The sequence below is a fragment of the Myxine glutinosa genome, chromosome 2, assembly GCF_964187855.1.
Source record: "Myxine glutinosa chromosome 2, kmMyxGlut1.1, whole genome shotgun sequence".
NCBI classification, from domain to species: domain Eukaryota; kingdom Metazoa; phylum Chordata; class Myxini; order Myxiniformes; family Myxinidae; genus Myxine; species Myxine glutinosa.
The window spans coordinates 244,098,294-244,124,551 of NC_136262.1; positions in this window are offsets into that span (position 1 = coordinate 244,098,294).

Genomic DNA, 26,258 nt, shown 5'->3' on the forward strand with positions numbered 1-26,258 from the left:
GATTTGTTCAGATTCAAGAGAGCATAAAATAAGTTTTTTTTTTCGCTCGTGCAAAGCGCCAGAAGTGATGGATGGCATAGGGGGGGACGTAGAGGAGAGGAGGGGTGGGGGCAATGGGGTTGATGTGAGCTCGGTCAACCCTGAGACCATCAGGGAGATAGTATAACCCCCCTTTCATGCGAGCTGCACCAAACTCGGCTCCCCAGACGCTACCACACATCAGGCTTAATCTCAAATTAATGACCGTGACGCCATTTAAAGATCAGGTGCAACAGAATGTTCGCTTTAATATAACAGACCAACCGGCCAGGCGCTGTAGCCGTGACGGATGCATTATAAAACAACGGGCTGTTTACTTAAATCGTTAAAAAAAAAAAAAAAAAATTTTTTTTTGCAAAACTCAAACAAACTTTATGCACAAGTGGTGCGACCCAAATTGACCTTATCTCCCACCATCACCAGATGCGGTTTATCAATAAGCACGCGTGCGCGACACTCCTGCCATCACCTCTCCGTCTGCCTCCTGCAGCTTCTCCCCACAGTGTTTGTGCCATGCACGTTTTGATGGAACACGCACTCAATGTTCCGCACGTTTTACTGCGACTTTGTAAATTATAAGAGCAAACATCGTCAGTGGTTTCTTGTTTGTTTGTTTCTCCTGCCATCGGTTTCGTGCCTCATCGTGATGCAGACCGCTTCGTGCTCCTTTGCTTTACCTGCACAGTCCCCAGGTTGCCAGTTTATAATGAATGCTGCTCATTAAATAACCGGGTGTTTCGATGCTTGTTTCGTCAAGCTGAAAGCACAGGCGTGTTTTTCTTATCATTTTGCAATGATTTTCGCAGTGAGGCCGCTTTCCCATGATTTTTGACTTCTCTTAAAATATCGCATTGGCGCAGCAGAATTTAAAGCCTGGGATGTAAAATCATGGAGAATCTGCGCAAATTTGCATGTCCACCGCACACTGATTGTCTTTACAAATCAACTCCTGATTCACGGTGACTTGCTTTGTAACCACCTGTCAATAATGCTCTTTCTGCGCAACTTATGTACTAGGATCGCTGGTCAATCCTCGCACATAAACAAGCAGGGTGGACGATTTAGAACCTGCGTGGAACTAATTATGTCAGTAAAGATCTTTCTAGAAGCCAACAGAATACCCCTCGACAGATCCAGATTGTGGTTTTCTTCTGGGAGTGATTTGCAACTGGGGATAATTAAAGCTCAGAATTGTTTAGGAACATATACCGATGACAGAGAAGCACGGATTTACAGGCAGAAAATGACAGAGTAAGAAAGCCCAAAAGTTTAGTGGAGAGGGAAAGCTGGTTCAGAGGTTGGGACGAGGCGTCATGATGTCTGAGACATCATTCCTTGCTGGCTCCAGAAGACGTCGGCCTCAGCATGGTGCAGAATTTAACGGGTGAGTGCTGGGTGTTAGGATGGTATGACGACGATATGAGAGTGCATGAACTCTGACCCTTGTACCATCAGCGACTATGAGCCACAAGGCTGAAGGACGCCACGCTTCAAGACTTCATGTATATGTTTTTGGAGATCCAAAAACTCAGGCACACTATCTTTTTGTGGTACTTGGGGAGAAAATGAACCAATAAGTACCTTCGCTTAGTATCAATAACTATTTCTTCCAAATTGGAAAAATCAAAGCAACATAACATATATATTGTAACTGGGACCTCGGTAGGGATGAAATAAACAAAATGGCGAATTCACCACCCCCTACCCCACTTTGGCTCATGTTAGGTACATGCCCTTTTCCTGTTGCCCTCACTTATTCTATCAACCTTCTCCCTATTTTTGTCCTATTATGCACACGACCCATGCCCTAACCTTCCTTTTACTTCCTATTCACCCTTTCCAATTTACACTCTCCTCCCTCACCTTTGCATACGCAATTGTATCCACGGTCTCCAAGCTTAATGTGTATTTTCAAAACTATGTTTACCTTTAAAGTTACCACTCAAATCAATACTTTCTCAATATTATAATCTCATAAAAAAGTAGATATTCAACTCATAACAAAAACAGTAGGACATTTATTATCTATAAACACAACTCAAAGAAACCTTTACAGTCTTTTGTTGATCATACAAATGTAATTCAATGTCACTCTCATATAGCATTAGCAGGGGTGGTCTTACATATTGGATAGCATGGGCAATTGCGGAGTCACTCACGCTGGGGGGCCCTGGTGGCCTGTGGGGGTGATATACTTTATGAACTATTGAGGAATCCATCAATTACATCACCCAGTGCATAGAATGAAAAATTTGATAGTGTTTTCATTGACTGTATTTAAATTTTCTCTGATTGCAAAAAATTCCAAACAACTAGTTCCAGATGTCTACCATCCCTCTGCAAATGAGCGATTCCACTCGCATTCGTAGGTTGTATTTTTTTAAAATAATGCCCATTGCCCACATACCAACACATGATCGATCTTGCTAGCGCTATTTGTCGATTGTAAAAAAATGTCCGAAAATTACACACACGTCAGCAATCGAGCTGACCTTATTTTATGGCCTAACTAGGCAAAGTTTGCCAAGAGCAAGGAAACAAAATTATCCAAATGGGGCAGAAAAACAAAAAATAATAAGCAGAGAAGAAATTACATGAAAGTTTACAAAAAGTTACTAATTTATACAAAAGTAAAACCGAGAATGAAGCAGCAGCGCCGGCAGCAGTACAGCAGTCAGTTGAAACCACTGACAGCAGCAGCAGCATCGTTAAGGCTAACTTTTTAAATTCCAGAACTGAATTTAAAATGCCAGAACACAATCTTCCACAACACTATCTGAGACAAGCTCAGCACCTCCTAAGAAGGTACTGGCTGTGGTTCAGCTTACTTGGGCAGAAGATAATTAGGGCCATAGCTTAGCACTATGCCAAATAGCAGTCAAACTCTGCTGTCCACCCACAATTGCTAGAGTCTAGACCATGGCCAGTTCTGACGATTGGCAGTTTTTCGCAGCAACTTTTATCTCTAATGTAGGTGCAACAATGTCAATTATAAATCTGCATTTTGTCAGCTGTGCAGCAAAAGGGGAACGATTCTTACATGTAAAACTGTAGGCCGGTTGGTCAATCACATGGTTCAGTGTTGTTGCTGTAGTCGCCATATTATAGTAGACGCAACGAGACCAGCTCCCATGTTCATTTATTTTATTGCTCTCTCACAGAATCCAGGCATTTTGGGGGCTCATCCAGGATGAGAGTTGAAAAATTTTGGGGGCTCATCTAGAATGAGTGTGGACTGTTCGTTGGTAGATGATGTGTGGACATCAGCAGCAGCTGTGGAAATAACACACATAAACACACACACTGACGGAAGCATCAACTTTTACTAATAGATGCAAAAATCTAGAATAATTTATCTTGTGGCCCCAGAGCCAAAAAATATATATTTAAAATTGCCCTCACAGCCCATACAACTCACACTCCAACCCCCTCGACCCCCTCTTCCTCTTCTCCTAAACATGATTACTAGTTAATATTTAAACTTATTTAAACTCATTTTAAACTTACCCTGTGCATTGACAAGCCCCAGATATGACTTACGATCGGTGTTAAGAAGCAACTAAGCCAGATATGGTGTCTCCCCTTGGGAAGTCTGCCTCAATGTTGGGAATAATGGCATCATCTTTCCGATTGCGGACTTCATTAAATAAATCACCAAGTCTGCCATGTTCACATGAGGTAATGTTGCAAGGCTCAAAGTCCACTCTCTGGCAGTGATGGTCGTAGGTTTCGTTAGAACGCGCCCGTTTACGAATTAAACTTTGGGCCTCGCACCGATCCACACAGCCTCAGGAGTTTGCAATACGGGGAACTGCAAGCTATAAGCTTTTTAGATGAGATCAGGAAGTTTGAGAAGAGATCCAACTCTTTTGTTGAGCAGAATCTTTCCCAACGGTACGTTTTCAAGTATTTCGGGCTTCTTTTTAAAGCTTTGTGAGCCATTTTAGGTAACGCCATATGTTTGGCTGCCCTATGTCCGGCTGCCATGATGACCCCTGCTAGGGGTTTTTGCACATGTGTGCGAGCATTCTGAGCCGCATTCTGTCATTTTGAAAGTCGTGTATTGATGAGTGACAGTATTAGATTTCACTGGATGAAGATGAGGAGATGACGAGCTTTTACAAGCTATGATAGATGTAATTGGTTGCTCGGGAAAATGAAAGGCACCAAAAGATGAAGATGGGGCATAAGGCAAGATCAAATCGCATTGACCTTCCTGTAGTGCCAGAGTACAAGAGACAAGATTGGGCTGCTATCCTCTTTACAGATGAGTCGAGGTTCCATCTTAACAGTAGTGATGACCAATGTCGCGTTTATCGACATCGGGGTCGAATGCTTCCTGAGACCAATTAGTGAGAACCACAATCTCAAGCTCCTGTGAGCCAATGGATGTGCTCCATGTCTCTTCTCCCAACATACTGTGTGTGCTTTCCCAGCACCAGAACATGAGAATAGAGTGAATATGTACCAGGAAAATTTCCAATTGACTGGATATACTCGCCGATACTTACCCTGAAACACTCCTTTATAGATTATGGCAGATAAGAGAGATCATTGTTTATTTCTACAAACATTTTAGCGAGCATAGTGTTTCCTCTCTGTTTCATCTGACATCATAACCCTGAAACAATGCTTTAACTTATTCATAAGTTCAGACATGCTTGATTATAACCTCAATTATATAAAAGGAGTATCAAACATTTTACTTTTAATGAGTAGGACAAACAATACGAGGTTATAAGAAGTAAACAAAATCATTTAAAAGAAAACTCACCAATGTTTCTATGGCAAGCAAAAAACCCTCTTCCTTTTTGTAGATTATTCTACATTGTGTTGTACAGTTCCCCCGTCCCTCTAATAGGAAGGCAGCAGCTGCATGTCTATCTGATGATTTGGACATGATTAGACTCTGGTCTGATATATGGAACATGTCCTTCAATTGTGGGAATAATTATCGTAGTCCAACCATATCACTTTAGAATGGTCGTCAAATGAACCCACCTATTTCCTTGACCATCCACTGGAAGAGGTTCAGTCTCTTGAACTTCGGGGCCTCACCATTCGCCATGACCTTTTCTGAGCCAACTGCATAGCAAATCTGGGCATTCTTCATCTATCCAAGTCTTTCCGTCGAAGATCAGAGCTGCTCACAGTCTACAAGGCCTTTGTCCATAGCTCTTTGTCTGGAACTGCTTTTCGCGATGTGCTGGTGCTCCAGCATCTTATCTGTCTCTCCTGGATCTATTGTAATCTAAAACTCGAAAAAAGATTGGAATCTTCTGTGATGAGGCAGAAGCACAGGGTCTGTTGCTCTCACATCACTGGAAAATCGGTGGTAACTCTGTTTTCTACCATCTATTTATCCAACATCACTCCTTCTGCTCTCTCTAGGGCCTCCGTCCCTCTCCAGCATCTCCAGGATGCAAGTGTTCTTCCAGTAACCGTCTCCTAGTTAAACTTCCAAAATCCAAGCTCACTTCACACCTCAACTCTTTTATTCCTCACTTCTCCCATCTATGGAACTGCCATTCAGAGACTGTTCTGCCTCATTCTTCCCTCCAGGGCTTCAAACAGGCAGTGCACCACTATCTTATGTCATCCTTCATTCTGACGCATGATCTTTATTACCCCATTAACCTTTCCTAACCCAACCATATTACTTGCTGATTTCAGTCTTCTCTCTTTCTTTCTGGTTGCTTATCCCTTTGCCGGTTGTGCCCAATTGTTGCCAAGCTAACCCAACTGTCAATTTAACTTTGCTCTTTTATGAGCCTCATTCTTATAGAAAAAACACCCCTGGAAATAATTGCAGATGATGCAATTTTGCATTTCACGTAACAATGTCATTGGACCTTGTGATACTACATAGTGTCATATAACATATTTTAACATATCCCAAACATTTCCTTGTTCCACAACCCCTTTACTCTTCTTCTCTACCCTATCTTTCCCATTCACCTTATTTCCAAAGTAGCTGTTGGCATTCTTCTTCCAAATGATGGCATACCTCTTGATCCAATATCTTGCATCTATATGCATTGGGATGACAGTGTGCTCTCAGGTTGGAAATTGAACCCAGACCACAAAGCTCAAAGGTGAGTTAGCTACCTGTGACCTAATTTGTCAACTCCCTTATTTCAGTGAGGTTAATTTATTTCTTTCACTGTGAGGTGTTCTGCAGGACTATGGCAGGCACAAAGCACATCCGCTTTTCTCCACCATGGCCAACCCACCACGTTTGTTTCACCTGCCTCGTGCGGCTGAGGTAGTTGGCATCCTGAGCGTCATTATATACATACATACATATATACAGTCGTGGCCAAAAATATTGGCACCCTTGCACTTTTTTCAAATGATGCACCATTTCTTCCAGAATATTTTTGAGATTAAAAAATATTTTGGAATCCACATATGTATTTCTTTGGTTTGCAGTGGAACAAAACAAAATAGCTGAAAAAAGTTATTAAATCTTAGCCTATTTGACGATGATTTTACACATCACCTCTACCTCTTCTGAGATACAGTAATGCATAATTTGTTTGGTTCTTAATAAAGAAATCTTGATGATGGAAGACAAACTCATTGTAATGGGATGTACTGCTTTACTCATGAACAATGTTCAGAATTTCCATTAAATTCAACAAAGTACCACCTCTTACAACAGCAACAAGAACAACAACTATTGGGGATGCCTCTTTGTGGTGGTTGTACCTACCAATACAAGTTTTGGTGCTAAATCTTCCCTGCTGCCCGGATTCGTCAGGGCAGCGCATTCACGATTAGAGTGCTGATCGGTCCTTATGGACCGGTCCTTTCCCACTTGTCTTTCTGTCTTTCTCTCTTTCTCTCTTTCTTTCTTTTTCTTTTTCTTTTTCTTTTTCTCTCTCTCTCTCTCTCTCTCTCTCTCTCTCTCTCTCTCTCTCTCTCTCTCTCTCTCCCGCGCCCCCTGCTAGCCGTTCGTGTGTTGGGCGTGGCAAGATGGCGTGCACTGGTGTTCGTGTGCTGTAGCTCCGTGCTTGTGTTGTGTTGTCCCCCCCCCCCCCCCCATTCCTTCCTTTCCCATCACGCCTTTGTCGTGTCCTTCTTTACCACCTGTGCCCCTTTCCCTCCCTTGAGACAGAGAGAGTGAGAGAAGAGCCCAAAGGTGAGCAGACCCGTTCGGTTCAGTTTATCTGCTCCGTCGGTGCTGTTTACCTTACTCGCGTCGTGTGAACTTCATTATTCATTATTTCATTTCGACTTTATTTATTTTGTGTCCCTTCCGCCTGGTCAAGGTGGAAAGGTGAGACATCGCCGTTATGGCGAGTGTTCGTGCACGGCAGGAAGGGTTTGAAACCCTAACAAGGAAGCATGCTTTCGTGTGTGTCCCTCCCGAAGGTGTTCCTACCGAGGACATTATCCTAGCTGTAGGGAATGTTATCGGCGATGAAAATGTCCGCGCCGCGTCGCGGATGAACCAAGAGTTTGTTGTTTTCGTGTCGGACGAGAAGTTCGTGCATGATGTTGTTAGTACCGGTCTGTCATTGAAAGGTGGGCAGTTCGTCATGGTTTCCCCGATGGACACACCGGCGATTAAAGTTATTATTTCAAATGTCGCTCCGTTTATCACAGATGATAAGTTAATGGCTGTTCTGACCCGGTATGGAACTGTTGTTTCCCGAATCTCGATGATTCCCCTGGGATGTCGGGATGAACGAATGAAACATGTTATGAGTTTCCGGAGACAAGTATTCATGGTGCTTCCTGATCGCGGCGACGATACAGGACTAAACATCTCGTTTAAAATTTCGGTAAATGATCGTCAATATCAAATGTACGCTTCGTCAGGCACCTTAACGTGCTTCCTTTGTGGAGCCTTCGGACACGTTAAAAGGTTTTGTCCCAAAGCATCTTGTACGAAGTGCGGCAAATTGGGACACACCAATGTGGGCTGTAAAAAAGAAAACACCCCGACCGTGCTTCCTCATGCCTCGACCGTGCTTCCTCACGCCTCGACCGTGCTTCCTCACGCCTCGACCGTGCTTCCTCACGCCTCGACCGTGCTTCCTCACGCCTCGACCGTGCTTCCTCACGCCTCGACCGTGCTTCCTCACGCCTCGACCGTGCTCCCCGACGCTCAAACCGTGCTCCCCGACGCTCAAACCGTGCTCCCCGACGCTCAAACCGTGCTTCCTGGCGCTCAAACCGTGCTACCTGAAGCCCCGACCGTGCTTCCCGACGCCCCGACTGTGCTTCCTGATGTCCCAACTGTGCTTCCCGAGGTCCCGACTACGCTTCCCGAAGCCCCAACCGTGCTACCTGAAGCCCCAACCGTGCTACCCGAAGCCCCAACCGTGCTTCCCGAAGCCCCGACTGTGCTTCCCGACGCCACGACTGTGCTTCCCGACGCCCCGACCGTGCTTCCCGACGCCCCGGTGCTACCCAAACCCAGTGAGATGGCACTTGGTGATGCTAGTACTGCTGGCGAAGCCATGAATGAAGAACTTGTCATACTGACCAAAAAACGGAAAGCACCACTAACAAATAGCCCCGATGGTGCGATAAAGAAGGCTGTCTTGGGCAGAGACACTGTCTCTGAAAAAGAGGGCAAAACGTTTACAGCAAACGAAAATATCGAACGCCAAAGTGGAAAAGAGGATGTTACTGATTTCCCAGGCTCTGAGAATAAAGCCTACATTGATCCGAACAATGCGGCCATTTTTGAGCCTGAACGCGAAGCCCTACCGGTCCCCCCTCCAGTAGCTGAGCGGACTGGTGACCAAACAAATTGCTCTGTCTTACAAACAGAAATCGTAACCCCGGCTACGCAGAGATCTGCAGCCATTTGCCAAAGCACACATAAAGAAAGTAAGCACCAGTCTGCTCGTGAGTGTGTACCAGAGGACCCAACGAAATCTCAGGAAATGCATCCAGAGGAGCTCGTGAGAGCTGCAAGTAAAGCCCAAGATCCAGGTGGGACATTATCAGACCTGTCAGAGTCTGAGGACGAGGTGGAAGTGACTGAGCTGTCACAGTCATCAGCATCTCAGTCACAGATACCCCCCCAACACATCGTGTCGTTTCTAGCCGAAACGTACAGACAGCGTAACATAGTCATTAAAGACTATTTTGCCGATTTGGTTGCATTCATCCACACTGCAAAATCCATAATTAAAACGCCTGAACAATTTGACCTGAATAAGTCACAATACCACAGGTTAAGAAAATTCATCACACGTGCAGGTGTAGAGTGTTCCCAGCCACAGGCTGATTTCATCAATACAGGATGAAAACTATAAAACTTGCAACTTTAAATATTAACGGTGGTGGTGCTAGCCACCTCCGCCAGGTTCAAGTAAAAAACATATTTCAACGGAAAAAGGTGGATGTGATCTTACTTCAAGAAACTCACATCACACCAAATGTGGAACATAACTGGCATCAACTTTTTAAGAGCCAATGCTATTTCAGCAATTTATCAGCTTCATCTGCTGGAATCGGCTTCTTGCTGAAGCCAGGCCTCGTGTGTGAGTCATGCCATTTTCAGGAGGTAATAAATGGTCGGCTTAGCTCTCTCAAACTAGTAAGCCATAACTTCCATTACACCATTTTTAATGTGTATGCGCCAAGTGATAGCGTAGAGCGTAAGTCCTTCTTCACCTCAATGATAAATCACTTAAGATCGGTTGATTTTGATCATTGTGTGTGTGTCGGAGGTGATTTCAATTGCACCTTCGACCCATCGGTTGACAGAAACTCTGTCGAACCCCATCCTGAGTCCCATGTACACTTATCCAATTTTTTTAGCACAATGGGCTTCGTTGATGTTTGGCGGTTGCACCACCCAAACACATCCCAGTACACCTGGTGTCGATGCGCCAATAGTCGAGTATCCTTGGCAAGGCTTGACAGATGGTACATCAACGTACCCTTTAAAAATACTGCGGTTTCTTCAAATCTTTTTCCTTCCGTGTTTTCAGACCATTATATGGTAACCCTAAACCTTTCCTTTCCTCAACCCGCAAATAGGAGCGCTTATTGGAAGTTTAATGTTAGACTTCTAGAAGATGGTATGTTTAAAGAAGCCTTTCGTGTTTTCTGGGCAAGTCTAGTAGCAAAGAAATCTTCCTTTTCTTCATCCAGCATATGGTGGGATAACATGAAATCTCAAATTCGGGTTTTTTGTCAATGTTTCCAATCACACAGCACAAACGACAAGCACTTTACAATGGCCCGGTTGGAATTGGATATTCTACAATTGGAGAGTAAATTGGCTCATGAAAACAATGACGCCAATTACCGGTTATTGCTTGTAAAGAAAGCTCTTTTAAGGGAGTTAGTTCAAGAGAAAGCAGCCGGTACATTAATTAGACTTAGAATACAGAATGTAAAATTATCAGACACCCCAAACAAGTCTTTCTTTCATTTAGAATCCTTAAGCAAGCCATCACGGCTAATCTCTTCTGTTTTGGACTCAAGAGGCAACGTTGTTGTCAACGAGGATGATGTTAGACTAAACATTATTGAATTCTATACAAAACTTTTTGAGGAGCAGACTGTTTGTAATGATACAATGATGGATTTAACCTCTCACCTCCCCTCCCTAACTGAGGCTCAACGGTTGGAGCTTGACCTACCAATCACCCTCCTTGAGCTAACCTGTGCTCTTGCTGCCATGGATTCAGGGAAAGCTCCGGGTATTGACGGTCTACCTCCCGAATTCTTTCTGACATTTTGGGACCTTTTAGGCCCTGAGTTGCTGAATGTTTTGGACACTTCTATACAGACTGGTATAATGCCGCTGAGTCTAAGAAGAGCCGTAGTGTGCTTGCTCCCGAAAACTGAAGATCCCCGACTTTTGGTGAACTGGCGACCGATCTCCCTGCTGTGCACGGACTACAAGCTTTTTTCAAAAGTACTAGCTAATCGACTAAAAAAGGTTATTGGCGATCTAGTACTGCCAGAACAGAGTTACTGTGTTCCTGGAAGATCCATCCATGATAATATTTCTTTAATCAGAGATCTCATTGATGGTAACCGTGTTAAAGAAGACTTTGGAATGATGTCGCTTGATCTTGAAAAGGCATTTGACAGTATCGACCATAAGTTTATGCATCATGTGTTACAGGCATGCGGCCTCGGAGCAAACTTTCGTTCCTACATTTCCTTGCTATACACAGATGTATTTAGTTTAATTAAGATTAATAATGTGCTGGCTCCCCCCATCAAGGTTCGGAGAGGGGTTCGGCAAGGGTGCCCAGTCTCTGGTTTATTGTTTGCTCTTTCTTTAGAGCCTCTTCTCAATCTACTGAGAAAGAAGATTTCTGGAATAGCACTTTCTCCCATGAGTGCACCGCTAACCCTATGTGCTTATGCGGATGACGTCTGCATCTTTGTAAAAGATAAGGATGATATTGATATCCTTGTTGAGTGCCTATCAAAGTTTCACGCTGCCTCCTCTTTAAAAATCAATTGGAACAAGAGCAAGACGTTATGGATACCCTCCCTTTATCGCAACCTTCTTCAGCCTGTACCACAGCCGCCCCCATCCCTCCCCGCAGGGTTGCTGTGGGGAAGTGAGGGAATTAAGTACTTGGGCATATTCCTTGGTTCCCCACAGTATGCTCAGAGAAATTGGGACGGGGTAATTGAGCAAGTGGGAGAAAGATTGAACCGATGGAAAAGGGTTTTACCTCATTTGTCCTTCAAGGGCCGTGTGCTAGTGATCAACAACTTAGTTGCCACAATGTTGTGGCATAGGTTCATCTGCCTGCAACCGCCGGAGGCCCTACTCAAAGCACTCCAGGGCAAACTGGTGGACTTCTTCTGGGGAGGCTACCACTGGCTACGACCCGATGTGATATGTCGCCCCTCGGCTGAGGGTGGCCACAACCTCGTCGACATCAAAGCCCGCCTAATGGCCTTCCGGCTGCGGTCCATTCAACGTCTCCTCTACATGGAACATCTGCCAGGCCGGCTCCCTGCACGCCTTGTACTGCAGCGAGCGGGTAGGCTCGGGTACGGGTTTGAACTTTTTCAAATGAACCTCCAACATGTCGACATATCGGTTCTCCCTGCTTTTTACCAAAGCCTCTTAAATGCCTGGCAGAGTCTTTCTGTGAGTCGTCAGGCGGACACATATGTAACGAAAATGCTGGCACACGAGCCTTTGTTCTATAACCCTCTCTTTCCCGACATTCCAAAGAGTCGAGATTTTTGCCAACACTTTATAGCAGCTGGTATCGTGAAGGTGCGGCATCTCCGACATGACTCAGGGTATGGTTGGAAATCCGTAAGTGAAATCGCCGACCTGACAGGGATTTGGTCCCATAGGATGATTGCAAAAATTTTGAGGAAAATGATTCAGGTGGGACGGCAACTTGGCCTAACTTGGACTCGAGGTACAGAAGAAGATCTAAATGAGCCGACAGTGCCTAAATTGATTGTTGAACCCATTCAAAACGATTTGCCCCCTGTTAGCGATGGGTCAAAGCTTTTCCAGACAATGGACAGCAAGGGCATCTACAAGATGTGCCTCAAGCTGTTAAATGGGAACCCTTCGTTAAATGGAGTTACCCGATGGAAAGGATTGTTACCCGGAGGACCCCCCTCCGAACCTATCTGGGAAGCCATGTATAGTGAGCCCACATCCAAAAGAACAGGTGATCTCCAGTGGCGTTTGGCCCACTGGATTGTTCCCTCCAACACGTTTATTAGACATTTTTCTCCTGTATCTGTTTGTTGTCCCTTCTGTACAGTCAATGAGGACTTGTTTCATGCATTCATAGACTGTATCCGATTATTTCCTTTGTTTCATTGGTTGAATTACATTGCACACGAAATGCATGTTACTTTTTCTTTGAGGAATTTCGTCTTTGGTTTTGCTCCTAAACAGAATCCTGCGTCTAAACTGTTTAGTTTCCTAATAGCAACTGCGAAACTTGCTGTTTATTTGACAAGAAAAGACAAACTATCTGGCAAACCGATAGAGCACTGCAATATTATGTTGTGTTTGAATGCATTAGTCTCAGCAAGATTGAAACTGGAATTTACCCTTTCCAACGAGGCCGGATATTTTCAAAACTTTGTTGATACTTGGTGTGTTGGTGGGTTTTGTGAGGTTAAAGAAAACGAATTTAGAATACTGTTGTGAGATACTGATTGTTTCTTATTTGATGATCATTGGGTGCTTCTTCTTTTCTTTTTCTTTTTATTGGCATTATTGATTTCATTGCAAAACGTGTATATTGTTACTTTTATATTTTTGTAATAAAAGGACTAAAAAGTCAAAAGTCTCTCTCTTTCTCTCTCTCTCTCTCTCTCTCTCTCTCTCTCTCTCTCTCTCTCTCTCTCTCTCTCTCTTCTCTCTCTCTCTCTCTCTCTCTCTCTCTCTCTCTCTCTCTCTCTCTCTCTCTCTCTCTCTCTCTCTCTCTCCACCTATCGGTGCGTTGGGTGTAGCGTCATGGCGGCTGTGAGCAACTGCTCGGTGTTTTGGTGAGTCCGTTGTGAGTTTTCCCCCCTCTCCTGCCCTCCCCTGCCCCCCCCCTCCCTCTCTTTTTCCATCCTGTGTGCTTCGGCATTGTGTTTTCATCCGTTCTGCACCCTTGTCTTCGAGAGAGAGAGGATTGAGAGCGAGCCCATTTTGGGTGCGGCCTAATGGCTTTGACGACGCTTTGTAAGCCATTTTTGTGCTTATAATGCACGTTTATAATTTACTTTAGTTCGATTATTTAGGTTTGATACCTTCTTGTCCGGTTCGGACAAGGGGGGAGGGGGGAGGGGAAATTTCGCTGGTATGGCGAAAACACGCTCTCGTTACGAGGCGTTCGAAAATTTAACGCGTAAGCATGCATTCGCATGTGTTCCGCCCGAAGGAGCTCCGGCTGAGGACATTATCCTTGCCGTGGGATCCATCATAGGAGACGGTAATGTTCGTGCGGCATCACGAATGAACCAGAAATTTGTTGTCTTCGTGTCAGAAGAAAAACTCGTTCATGACGTCGTTAGTACCGGTCTAACCATAAAAGGGGGTCATTATATTACGGTATCCCCTATGGATAGGCCAGCTACCAAGATAACAATATCCAACGTCCCACCATTTGTGCCAGGCGAGAAACTCCTATCCGTTCTGTCTCGTTATGGTAAAATTGTTTCCCGAATCTCAATGATTCCGCTCGGGTGTCGCAGCGATCGTGTTAAACACGTAATGAGCTTTAGGAGGCAGGTGTACATGATTCTCCCGGATCGCGGAGCCGATACAGGTTTAAATATATCCTTTAAAGTATCGTTGGATGATCGGGAATACCACATGTATGCTTCCTCAGCCTCCTTAACTTGCTTTAATTGTGGAGAATTCGGACACGTTAAAAGATTCTGTCCTAGGGCCTCTTGTCCGAAGTGTGGTGAACCGGGACATAACGAAAGGGTTTGTAAAAAGGCCAATCCCTCCACCGCGCCTTCTGATACCCCGACCATGCTCGCTGACACCCGGACCGTATCTCCTGTTACCCCTACCGTACCTTCCGTCACCCGGACCGTATCTCCTGTCACCCATACCGTACCTTCCGTCACCCGGACCGTATCTCCTGTTACCCCTACCGTACCTTCCGTCACCCGGACCGTATCTCCTGTCACCCCTACCGTACCTTCCGTCACTCGGACCGTACCCTCTGACACCCTGACCGTACCTTCTGACACCCCGACCGTACCTTCTGACACCCCGACCGTACCTTCTGACACCCCGACCGTACCATCTGACACCCCGACCGTACCTTCTGACACCCCGACCGTACCTTCTGACACCCCGACCGTACCTTCTGACACCCCGACCGTACCTTCTGACACCCCGACCGTACCTTCTGACACCGCGACCGTACCTTCTGACACCCCGACCGTACCTTCTGACACCCCGACCGTACCTTCTGACACCCCGACCGTACCTTCTGACACCCCGACCGTACCTTCTGACACCCCGACCGTACCTTCTGACACCCCGACCGTACCTTCTGACACCCCGACTGAGTCGTCTGTCACACCGGTGCTTTCTGATTCCAATGTGATGACACCCACCAATGTGACTGACACAACTAGCATTGCCCCCTTTCGCGAACCCATGAACGAAGAATCCATAGTGTATGCTAAAAAGCGAAGAGCACCAGCGCCAAGCATTTTCACTGGTGCTGCAAAGAAGGCGGTCAGGGGCGGCACCATTTCCGGTGCACATGTGTCCGAGTGTCCCTCTGACATTCCCTCACTAACTGAGTACATGAATACCGTTGTCAATGACACCAGCGAGTCTCATGTAAATGAGCCGAAAAATAAAATTTGTACCTCTCACCTGGAAGGTTCCGAGTGCGAAACCTCCAGTGAAAGTATTACCATTTCCGAGCTGGGAAATGTTTTTCCGCTTGTCCCCCCTTTAAATACCGAGCAGACTAAGGATTCAATCAACGTTCCCACTGTACAAACGGGGCCGGTAAATCTGAGTTTGCTGGGATCTCAAACCCAAGCTCCGACCCCAGATACAAATATCCACCAAAGTGTTAACGAGTGCTCTCGGGAACACCTTGGGAAACTTGTGAAGGTGCCTCCAGACAAGACCGCGGGGGCAGCGGGTAATACCCCAGATCCTGACGACATGTTATCTGACGTGTCTGAGTCCGAAGATGACATTGAGGCAACCGCGCTGTCACAAGCGATGACAGGTCACTCGCAGGTATCCCCTCAACTCATTCTTACCTTCCTTAACGAAACGTATCGTCACCGCAACATTGTCATTAAAGACTATTTCCCTGACTTGGCTGCATTCATGTGCACCGCAAAGTCAATAATCAAAGCGCGTGAGGATTTTGACCTGACGAAATCTCAATTCCACAGGTTAAGAAAGTTTGTTACCCGAGCAGATACGGAGTGTTCCCAAGCACAGGGCGATTTCATTACCACGGAATGAAAAACATTTCCTTTGCGACCTTAAACATGAATGGTGGGGGTGCAAGTCACCTCCGTCAGGCCCAAGTCAAAAACTTGTTTGACCGTAAAAAGGCAAATGTTCTTTTACTACAAGAGTCCCACATCACACCTAACGTGGAACATGACTGGTGCCAAACTTTCAAAGGGCAATGCTATTTTAGCAATCTGTCAGCCTCATCTGCTGGGGTTGGGTTTTTTCTAAAGCCAGGTCTAGCTTTTGAGTCTTGTCATTTTCAGGAAGTCATAAAAGGCCGGCTTATTTCCCTTCAGCTTGCACACCAAAACTTCCGCTGTACCATTTTCAATGTGTACGCACCTAGTGAGAGCAGGGACCGAAAGGCCTTCTTCACCTCCATGGTAAACCACCTGAAATCAGTTGATCTCGACCAATGTGTGTGCATTGGTGGTGACTTTAATTGCACCTTTGACCCTTCGAAGGATAGAAACTCTGCAGAACCCCACCCCGAGTCCCATGCGGACCTATCCCGTTTCTTTAAGACGGCCGGTCTACTGGATGTTTGGCGATTGCATCACCCCAACATAGTCCAGTTTACCTGGTGTCGATGTGCCAATGGCCGGGTGTCTTCGGCAAGACTCGACCGCTGGTACATTAATGTACCCTTTAGGAACGTCGCGGCCTCTTCAGGTTGTTTTCCGTCATTGTTTTCAGACCACCATATGGTAACCTTAGATCTTTCTTTTCCTCGACCCACATGCAGAAATAGTTACTGGAAGTTTAACGTTAAACTTTTAGAAGATAGTTTATTTACAGACTCCTTTCGTGATTTCTGGGCTGAAATGAGTACTAAAAAATCTTCTTTCTCCTCAATTAGTCTCTGGTGGGATAACCTAAAGGCCCAAATTCGAGTATTTTGTCAACAATTTAATTCGCACTGTACCAATGTAAAACATATCACGATGGCTTGCTTGGAAGCAGACATCTTAAGGTTAGAGAGCAAGTTGGCCAATGAGAGCAACCCAGTGAACTATCAGTTGCTACTCGAGAAGAAGGCCCAATTAAGGGATTTGATCCATGAAAAAGCAGCGGGCACACTAGTTCGGCTAAGAATACAGAATATAAAGGTTTCAGATACCCCAACTAAGGCTTTCTTTCACCTAGAAACTGTAGAGAAACCAGCACGACTTATATCTTCGGTTTTGGACCCAGGGGGGAACATCCTAACAAATCCGAGTGATATAAGATTAAATGTAATCGATTTCTTTTCTGAACTTTTCAAGGCCAAAACAGTTTCTCACGAAATGATGAATGTTTTGACCTCTCATCTTCCTTCCATGGCTGAGGCCCAACGTCTGGAACTGGATGCTCCAATTACCCTTCCAGAGCTAACCGGTGCACTCGCTGAGATGGAGTCGGGAAAGGCCCCTGGCATCGATGGCTTACCCGCCGAATTTCTTTCGGCATTCTGGGACATTTTGGGCCCAGAGCTGCTCAATGTTCTGGATGCATCTCTTTTATCCAGGGAATTACCGCTCAGTTTTAGAAGGGCAGTACTCTGCCTTCTACCCAAGACTGGCGATCTCCGACACCTGTCAAACTGGCGTCCGATCTCTTTGTTGTGCACGGATTACAAACTGTTTTCCAAGGTCCTTGCGAACCGGTTGAAGACAGTTATTGGGGACCTGGTGTCACCTGATCAAAGTTGTGGCATCCCTGGCAGATCCATCTATGACAACATATTCCTAGTCAGAGATTTGTTAACTGGTAAATGTGTCAAAGAGGATTTTGGATTGGTGTTTCTTGACCTTGCAAAGGCCTTTGATAGCATTGATCATGAGTTTTTGTGTCATGTGTTACAAGCTTGCGGGCTCGGCGCTAATTTTAGAGCCTACATAGCTTTGTTATATGCAAACATCTCCAGCTTGATCAAAGTTAACAACGAATTTTGCCCACCCATAAAGGTTCAGAGAGGGGTAAGGCAAGGTTGTCCACTTTCAGGTCTATTATTTGCCCTCGCCTTGGAGCCCCTCTTAATCGCCCTCAGAAAGGATATCCCTGGACTTGTCCTTTCTCCAGGACACCCACCTTTGACCCTGTCAGCTTATGCCGACGACCTTTGTGTCATTATAAAAAGAAAATGCGACAGTGACGCCATGGCAAAGTGTTTGTCGGACTTCAACCTTGCCTCATCATTAAGGTGTAATTGTGGGAAAAGCAAGGCTCTGTGGATCCCCTTTCCAAAAAATGACTTACCTATGCCACCGTTATTACCACCACCTCCCCTTCCTGCAGAGCTAGTGTGGGCAAACGATGGCATCAAGTATTTGGGCGTCTTCCTCGGTCCTCTTCAGTATGCCCAGAACAATTGGGACAGGATCATTGACCAGGTAGATGGGCGTTTGAGCCGATGGAAAAGAGCTCTACCCCACCTTTCCTATAAGGGTCGCGCGCTAGTTGTCAACAACCTCGTCACTACCCTTTTGTGGCACCGGTTCATCTGCCTGCAACCACCGGAGGTTTTGCTCCAAGCTATCCAGAGGAAACTGGTGGATTTTTTTTGGGGAGGCTACCACTGGCTTCGACCCAGCGCCATATGTTGTCCCTCGGCCGAGGGTGGTCATGGCCTAGTCAATGTGAAATGCCGCCTGTTGGCCTTCCAGCTCCGCTCCATCCAATGCTTGCTTTATGCAGAACACCTACCAGGAAAGCCCTTAGCCTGCTCCATTCTTCAACGAGCTGGAAGGCTCGGATACGGACAGGAACTTTTCTTGACCAACCTTCAACACGTCGATACATCTCTGCTCCCAGTCTTTTATCAGAGCCTCTTGAATGCCTGGCAGGGCGTTTCGATAAGTCGCCAAACAGACTCGTATGGCACTAACATGTATGCACACGAGCCTTTATTTTTCAACCCACTTTTCCCCGATATCCCGAGGAGTCGCGACTTCTGCCAGCATTTCATAGTGGCCAACATCCTGAAAGTGTGTCATCTCCGGCACGACTCTGGACAGGGATGGAAGCCTGCGAACGAGCTGGCGGACCTAACAGGTGTTCGGTCCAGGAGGCAAATCGGGAACATACTAAGAGCGGTGATCCGAAGGGGCCACCAGCTGGGCCTACATTGGACGCAGGACGCAGAGGTTGAGCCCACAGTCCCAAAATTAGGTGTCGCTTTTACCCCAAACGAGCTGCCCCCCATGAGCGCAGGGTCACCCCCCTTCCATGCTATGAGCAGCAAGAGTATTTATAGGTCTTGTGTGAAACTTCTTCTTGGGGACCCACCTCTAGCTGGGGTTACCCGGTGGAAAGGACTCTTGCCTCCCGGTCCCCCCTCTGAGCCTTTATGGGATACAATGTATGCTGGACTTATTTCTAAAAGAACAGGTGACCTTCAGTGGCGTTTGGCCCACTGGATTGTTCCTTCCAATGCTGTCATTCGTTTTTTTTCCCCCATTTCCGGCTGTTGCCCCTTTTGTCCGGTGAGGGAAGATTTGTTTCATGCTTTCATTAATTGTGAAAGACTTTCTCCTTTGTTTCATTGGTTAAATTTTATTTCCCATAGATTGCGGGTTACCTTTTCTTTGAAAGCTTACATCTTTGGCTTTCCTCCCAAAAAGGGAACCACATCTATTGTATTTGGGTTCCTAACCGCTACCGCTAAACTGGCCGTATACCTGTCGCGGAAGGCGAAGCTGGGCGGCAGACCCATGCAGGAATGCAGTATTATGGTGTTTTTTAGTTCGTTGGTGTCAGCAAGGCTCAAGCTTGAATTTGGCTGTGTCCAAACTGCAAACGACCTTGCAAATTTTGTTGCGACCTGGTGTGTTGGCGGAATTTGTGAGGTCCAAGATAACAAATTGTTAATTTCTGTATAATACAGTGCGGGTGTTTCTTATACACTGTTCCATGCTTCTCCTTGCCGGCGTTTTTCTCCCCCTGGTCTTGACCTACTCTTTCTTTCCTAAGTCTCTCCTCAGGGTTGCAGATGCGATTGTAAATTTGTACATATAAAATTATGCCTAGTTTAGAAATTATGCCTAGATTTTCTCCTCGTGTTTTTTTTGGTATTTGCACCTTTTCTGTCGCTTGGTTTGCAGTGCACCGATTGTTTTTTTCCTTCCGGGATTGCTATGATTTTACTGATTTTCCTGGATGAATTGCTTTTGGTGGTACTCTTGTTTTATACTTTTATAATAAAAAGAGTTTAAAAGTCTCTCTCTCTCTCTCGCCCCCTGCTGGCTGTCAGTGTTGTTGGGCGTGGCAAGATGGCGGCTGCCTACTGTGTGTTGTGAGTGCTCCGTTTTTTGGTGGTTTTTCCTGCTCCCAATTCTCTGCTCCTTTGTGTCCTCGTTTGTGTTTGTGTTTGTGTCCCAGTGTTTCCCTTCTGTATTTGAGACGACAGAGAGAGAGAGAGAGGGAGCGCGCACGGTAAGTTCTGTGTGCTTGGCCGAAACAACCTTGTGTTGCTGGGGCCTGCGTTCTGCTTGCCGTGCTTTGAAATAGCGACATTTTCTGTCGGTTTTTCATTTTCGAATTTTTGATTTATTATTATTATTATTTCCTTTTTACCTTCGCCAGCGAATTCCGCTCGCGACAGGTCTTTTTTTTTTCCCTTTGTTTTCAGCTATGGCAAACAGTCGTTTGCAGAATAGCATTTACGAGTCACTTACTCGTAAAAATGGGGTAATAGTTAGTCCACCCGACGGGGTTCAGGTCGATGACGTCGTGATGGGCTTGGGTGAACTCGTTGGTTTTGAAAATGTGTTAGCAGCTTCAAAGATGAACCAACGAGTTGTTGTTTTTCTTTCCGAGGAGCGCTATGTTGCTCAGGCGGTTGAAACTGGTTTGTCCTTACCGCCAGATATTTTCTTTAACGTTAGTATGTTGGACTCACCGGCAGTGAAAATCACTTTATCTAATTTACCGCCTTTTGTTAAAAACGAACAGATTTTGTCCGTTTTAACACAGTTTGGCACCGTGGTGTCAAAAATCTCCATGATTCCCTTCCGTTTGCGTTCGGATTCTACAGTCCGCCATATCATGTCCTTCCGGCGGCACTGTTACATGGTGTTAAAAAACAATGCTCAATCGCTCAATGCCTCAGCTACGTTGGTCGTTGAAAATCGAAATTATCGAATGTACATCGCAACAGAGACAATGACGTGTTTCACGTGTGGTGCCTTCGGACATTTAAAAGGTGCTTGTCCGAAGTGTATATCCGGTGGCACATCTAGACAGTCAGGAGCAAATGCCGATCCTAGTGGCACATCTAGACGGACAGAACCAAATGTCGATCTTCGCAATGATAATGGCGCGTCTGGGACGGCAGATCAGCCTTCACATTCGAGCGCGGAAATCGATAATTCACCGGCTGATGACGCGGGTTTTACTACCGTGTCCTCCAGGAGGAGTTATAAAAGAGGAAGCGGTAATGAGGACATACAGGCGAGCGTTTCGAAAAAGATAGCGCCGTCGAATGAACGTAATGTTTCTTTTGTAGAAACAGAAGCTCCTGCAGCTGGTCTTCTGCTGCAGAATAGGTTCAGTGTGTTTGCTGAAATGGAAGAAGACGTTTCCGTTCATTCCTCTCATGAACAAGGACCAAGCGCAATGCCCCAAGATGTTGTGGTAACCACCCCGGTTACTGAAACTAAAGTCAAGAACCACAAACCTGCTCTCGTCCCGCGCCCTGCTGACGATGAAGTGTCTGAGGTAATGGAGGCAGAAGAAGTAGCAGCTCCAGAAGGAGAGTGCAAAGCTTCTGATATAAAAACGTTAATCCCTGTTACGGTTTTTAAAACTCCCGCTGTGGAAACAGCTGCACCTTTAGTAGAAGACGATATTCCCGTTATGAGAGCATCGGTTTCGGTGTGTGGGGGAAAAAATGGAGACCTTTCGGATTACGACTCAGATGGGGCCTCGTCGCTTGCCTCTAGTGCTAGTAGCGAGGTCTGGAATGACCCAGCAATAGCCAAGGAACTGGAGGGTGATGATGATTTATCACCCACGGAAATTCTAAAGTTTCTTCAGGACACCTTTCGAAAGAAAAAGGTTAAAATTATAACCTTCTTCCCGAACCTGTCTGGCTTTATAAACTCCTCAAGATGTCTCCTCCTTAAGGCTGAACAACTTGGTGTGACTGAGTCACAAGTATTTCGCCTTAGAAAGTGTGTATTGAAAGCTCGGAAAGAGCTACAAGCACACCCTAACTTCCCTTTACATGATAAACCTTCCCTACCTACACCATGACCTTCTCTGTTGTAACTTTAAATATAAATGGGGGACGTTCACCCCTGCGTAAAGCTCAGGTAAAGTTGCTTGTCGAGCAAAAACATTTCGATGTTGCTCTTTTGCAAGAGACAAGATGTAGCTCTTCGTGCATGACCGAATGGACTCGCATCATGAAAGGACAGTGGTTCTTTAGTAGCTTGACCTGTCCTAGTGCTGGAGTGGCTATTTATTTAAATCCTTCTTTCTGTCCTGAAAATGTCACTTTTAAGGAGATTACTAAAGGGCATTTAGTTTCAGTTAATTTCTTTTATAATGGTTATAAACACACTTTAATAAATGTATATTCACCCAGTACGAGCACAGAAAGATTAGTTTTTTTCACACAGTTAGAAATGTCCCTCACACACCTTGATTTTGATGGTCTTGTTTGTCTGTGTGGGGACTTTAATTGCACATTGTATCCCACCTTGATCGTAATGGAGAAGAGCCCCACCCATCAAGTACAACACCCTTAAAGAGAGCATTGTCCAAATTCTCCCTTATGGATGTATGGAGACTCCAGAACCCATCTGCACGGCAATACACGTGGTGCCGATGTGCAAATGGCCGGCTATCTCTTGCAAGGCTAGACAGATTTTACATCAATAATGACTCTCTAAATGTCATAGACCATGTTGACGCCACCCCAAGTGGTTTTTCGGACCATCACATGGTTGTTCTTCATATACTCTCCCCGGCTCGAAATCGTGGCACTGCCCATTGGACCTTCAATGTGAGTTTTCTGCAAGATGACGCTTTTCCTGTCGCCTTCCGAGCCTTTTGAGAAGTTTTACTACTACGGAAGCCTTCCTACTCCTGCCTCACACAATGGTGGGACAATGCGAAAACCCATATTAGGACCTTTTGCCAGCAATATAGCTCCTTTTGTACAAAGAATGAATCTGCGCTGCAATCTCTAATTGCCAAAGAAATATTGTCTCTCCAGTCAAGCCTTCCAGCTCCCAGTGCCGAAAGGACTAGTTCTCTAATAGCAACGAAGAAAGCACTCCTTGCTCAACTCTGTGCAAAACAAGCCAGAGGGGCTCTAATAAGGCTACGAATGGAGAACTACAGCTCTATTGATACTCCTTCCAAGTTTTTCTTTGCTTTGGAAGCACGAAAAAAGAGAAACCAGCAAATAACTTCGCTGCAGGCACCAGGAGGCCGAACAACACACGATCCAAAAGACATTAGAAGCTTGACAAAACAATACTTCTCTGACTTGTATTGTGCCAGAAACTAAAGAAGACATGATTCGTTCCTTAACCACTTCTTTGCCCACCTTGTCCGAACCTGCATGTCAACAACTTGACAAGGAAGTGACTCTTGACGAACTTTTTACTGCTTTGCAAACTTTGCCCACAGGTAAAGCTTCTGGACTTGATGGAATCCCTGCAGAGTTCTACAAAACCTTCTGGGATTTGTTGGGACCTGAGTTGCTTGACCTCTTAGTTGATAGCCTACGATCAGGCTTGTTACCAATCAGCTGTCGCAGGGCTATACTTGCTCTCATACCTAAGAAAGGAGACCTCCAGCAACTTAAAAATTGGCGTCCCATTTCGCTCCTCTGCACGGACTACAAGATATTTTTCAAAAGTTCTTGCCAACCGCCTCAAACCTCTGATTGGGGAGATTGTACACCCCGATCAATCCTATTGCATTCCTAAAAGGACAATACACGATAGCATTTTTATTGTACGTGACATGATTGATATTTGTATTGCTGAACATAGAAATGTTGGTCTGGTGTTTTTAGACCAAGAAAAAGCTTTCGACACGATTGATCACTCTTATCTCTTTGCTGTTTTACGGGGGTTTGGTTTTAAGGAAAATTTTATTTGTTATATCAAATATTGTATAATAATATTTTTAGCTTGCTCAAAGTAAATAACATCTTAAGTCAGCCTTTCCCTGTTACCAGGGGTATTCGTCAAGGGTGCCCCCTGTCTGGCCTTCTATACTCCCTATCAATTGAACCTTTACTACATCGTTTACGCACACGGCTACAAGGGTTTTATCCTCTGCCGTTAGAAAATCCCGTAAAGACCATTGCTTATGCGGATGACCTCTGCGCAATTGTGTACTCCGATGACGATGTTCGCGCTCTGGTTGAGTCTGTCGAGGAATTTAGCCTGGCAAGCTCGACTAAAGTTAATTTGGAAAAGAGCAAAGCTTTTTACTTAGGTCCACAGAATGAAACTCCCCCTCCAACCCTACCAGGGCAGCTTGTATGGACCAATGAAGGAATACACTACCTCGGTGTCTTTCTTGGAACTCAAGATTTTATTTCAAAAAACTGGGAGTCGCTGATTACCAAAACTGAGCAGCGGTTGATAAAATGGAGGGGACTATTGAGGCAGCTTTCCTTCCGGGGTCGTACTCTGGTCATTAATAATCTCGCGGCATCAATGCTCTGGCATGTTTTCAAAGCACTGCAGGCCCCAGGTTTTATCCTTAAAAAACTTCAAAGCTTTTTTGTAGATTTTTTCTGGGGGGGAAAGCACTGGCTCCGGCCAGGAATACTAAGCCTGCCGACTGCAGAAGGTGGACAGGGGCTAATAGATGTGACGAGCAAAGTGATGGCTTTTCGCCTCCTTTCAGTACGAAGGCTTCTATACTCCGACGTCCCATGGAAAGCCTTTGCCCATTGTTTGCTTAAGCAAGCTGGGAAACTTGGCTATGGTGACGAGCTTTTTCTTCTTGACGCGAAGCACGTGGATATGACATCGGTCCCGTTGTTTTACTGAAGCATGCTGGAAGCGTGGCAGGCTGTTTCTTTTCGCCGTGACACCAGTGCTTACTCCCTTCAGATGTTTTTAAATGAACCAATATTTTTAAATTCTTTTTTTGATGGGGTCTGTAGTGACAGATCTTTTATGCAAAAGTTTATTGATGTCGGCGTTACCAGAGTAAAACACCTCAGGAACCCCTTTGTACATAGATGGAAGCCAGCTGCTGACATTGCCGTGGCCACCAGTGTGAGGTCCATCAGAGTTATTGGCAGAATTTTCTCTGTGATTTTACGGACCTTTAAGCAAACCGGGTTAAAATGGGACCCAGACATAGAAGATGCCCTCCATCGATCCCAATGTCCTTTCCCAAATCTTTTAATTTTATTTCAAAGTTTTAGGCTCTTTAACCAGATGGAGAAATCCTCAGTGTACAATCTATGTGTTCTCACTCTTTTTCCTGGCAAACCTGCAGAGCCACAAGCTCATTGGCGAGCGCTGCTTCAAGCTAACCGTTTCACAACAATAAACTGGCAGGTGATGTACAAAGAACCTACTGTCAAGCGCTCGGGTGATCTACAATGGCGGTTAGCGCACAATATCCTGCCTTGCAACATCCTGTCCCACCGTATAGGTCCTGAAAACTCGGAATTGTGCCCCTTTTGCGACACCCCAGAGACCATTTTTCACATTTTCATTGAATGTTCAAGGTTGGCCTCGTTTTTTAAAATCCTGTCACGTGTGATCCGGGGGCTCGGTTTGACTTTTACACATTGTGTTTTCATATTTGGTTTTAATGTCTTGTATCAATGTAAAAATGAATGTCTTTTAGCAAACTTTCTGTGTTCTGAGGCAAAACTTGCCATTTATTTATCGAGGAAACGAAAACTGCAGAACACTGACGTTTTAGCTGATGACGTTTTAACTGTTTTTAAAGCATTGGTTACATCGCGTGTTCTTTTTGAGTTTGAAACTCAAGATCCTGCTTTATTTAAAAACCGGTGGTGTGCGAAACAATCCTTATGTGGTATGGTTGGTAGTGTTCTAACAATCAATTTATAAATCTAAAATATTACTTCTTTGTTACCCCTTCCTTTCCTGGTTATTTCTTTTGATGCCTGTACAAACATCCTTCACCATGTAAAACTTGTTTTCCTTGTAATAAAGGAGAAGAAAAGTCTCAGTCTCAGTCTCAGTCAGTCTCTCTCTCTCTCTCTCTCTCTCTCTCTCTTGGCCCTGACATTGTGAAGGTGTACACCATCCTGAATGTGGGGGATCTCTGGGTCGCTCCAGCAAGACCGATCGGCAGTCTT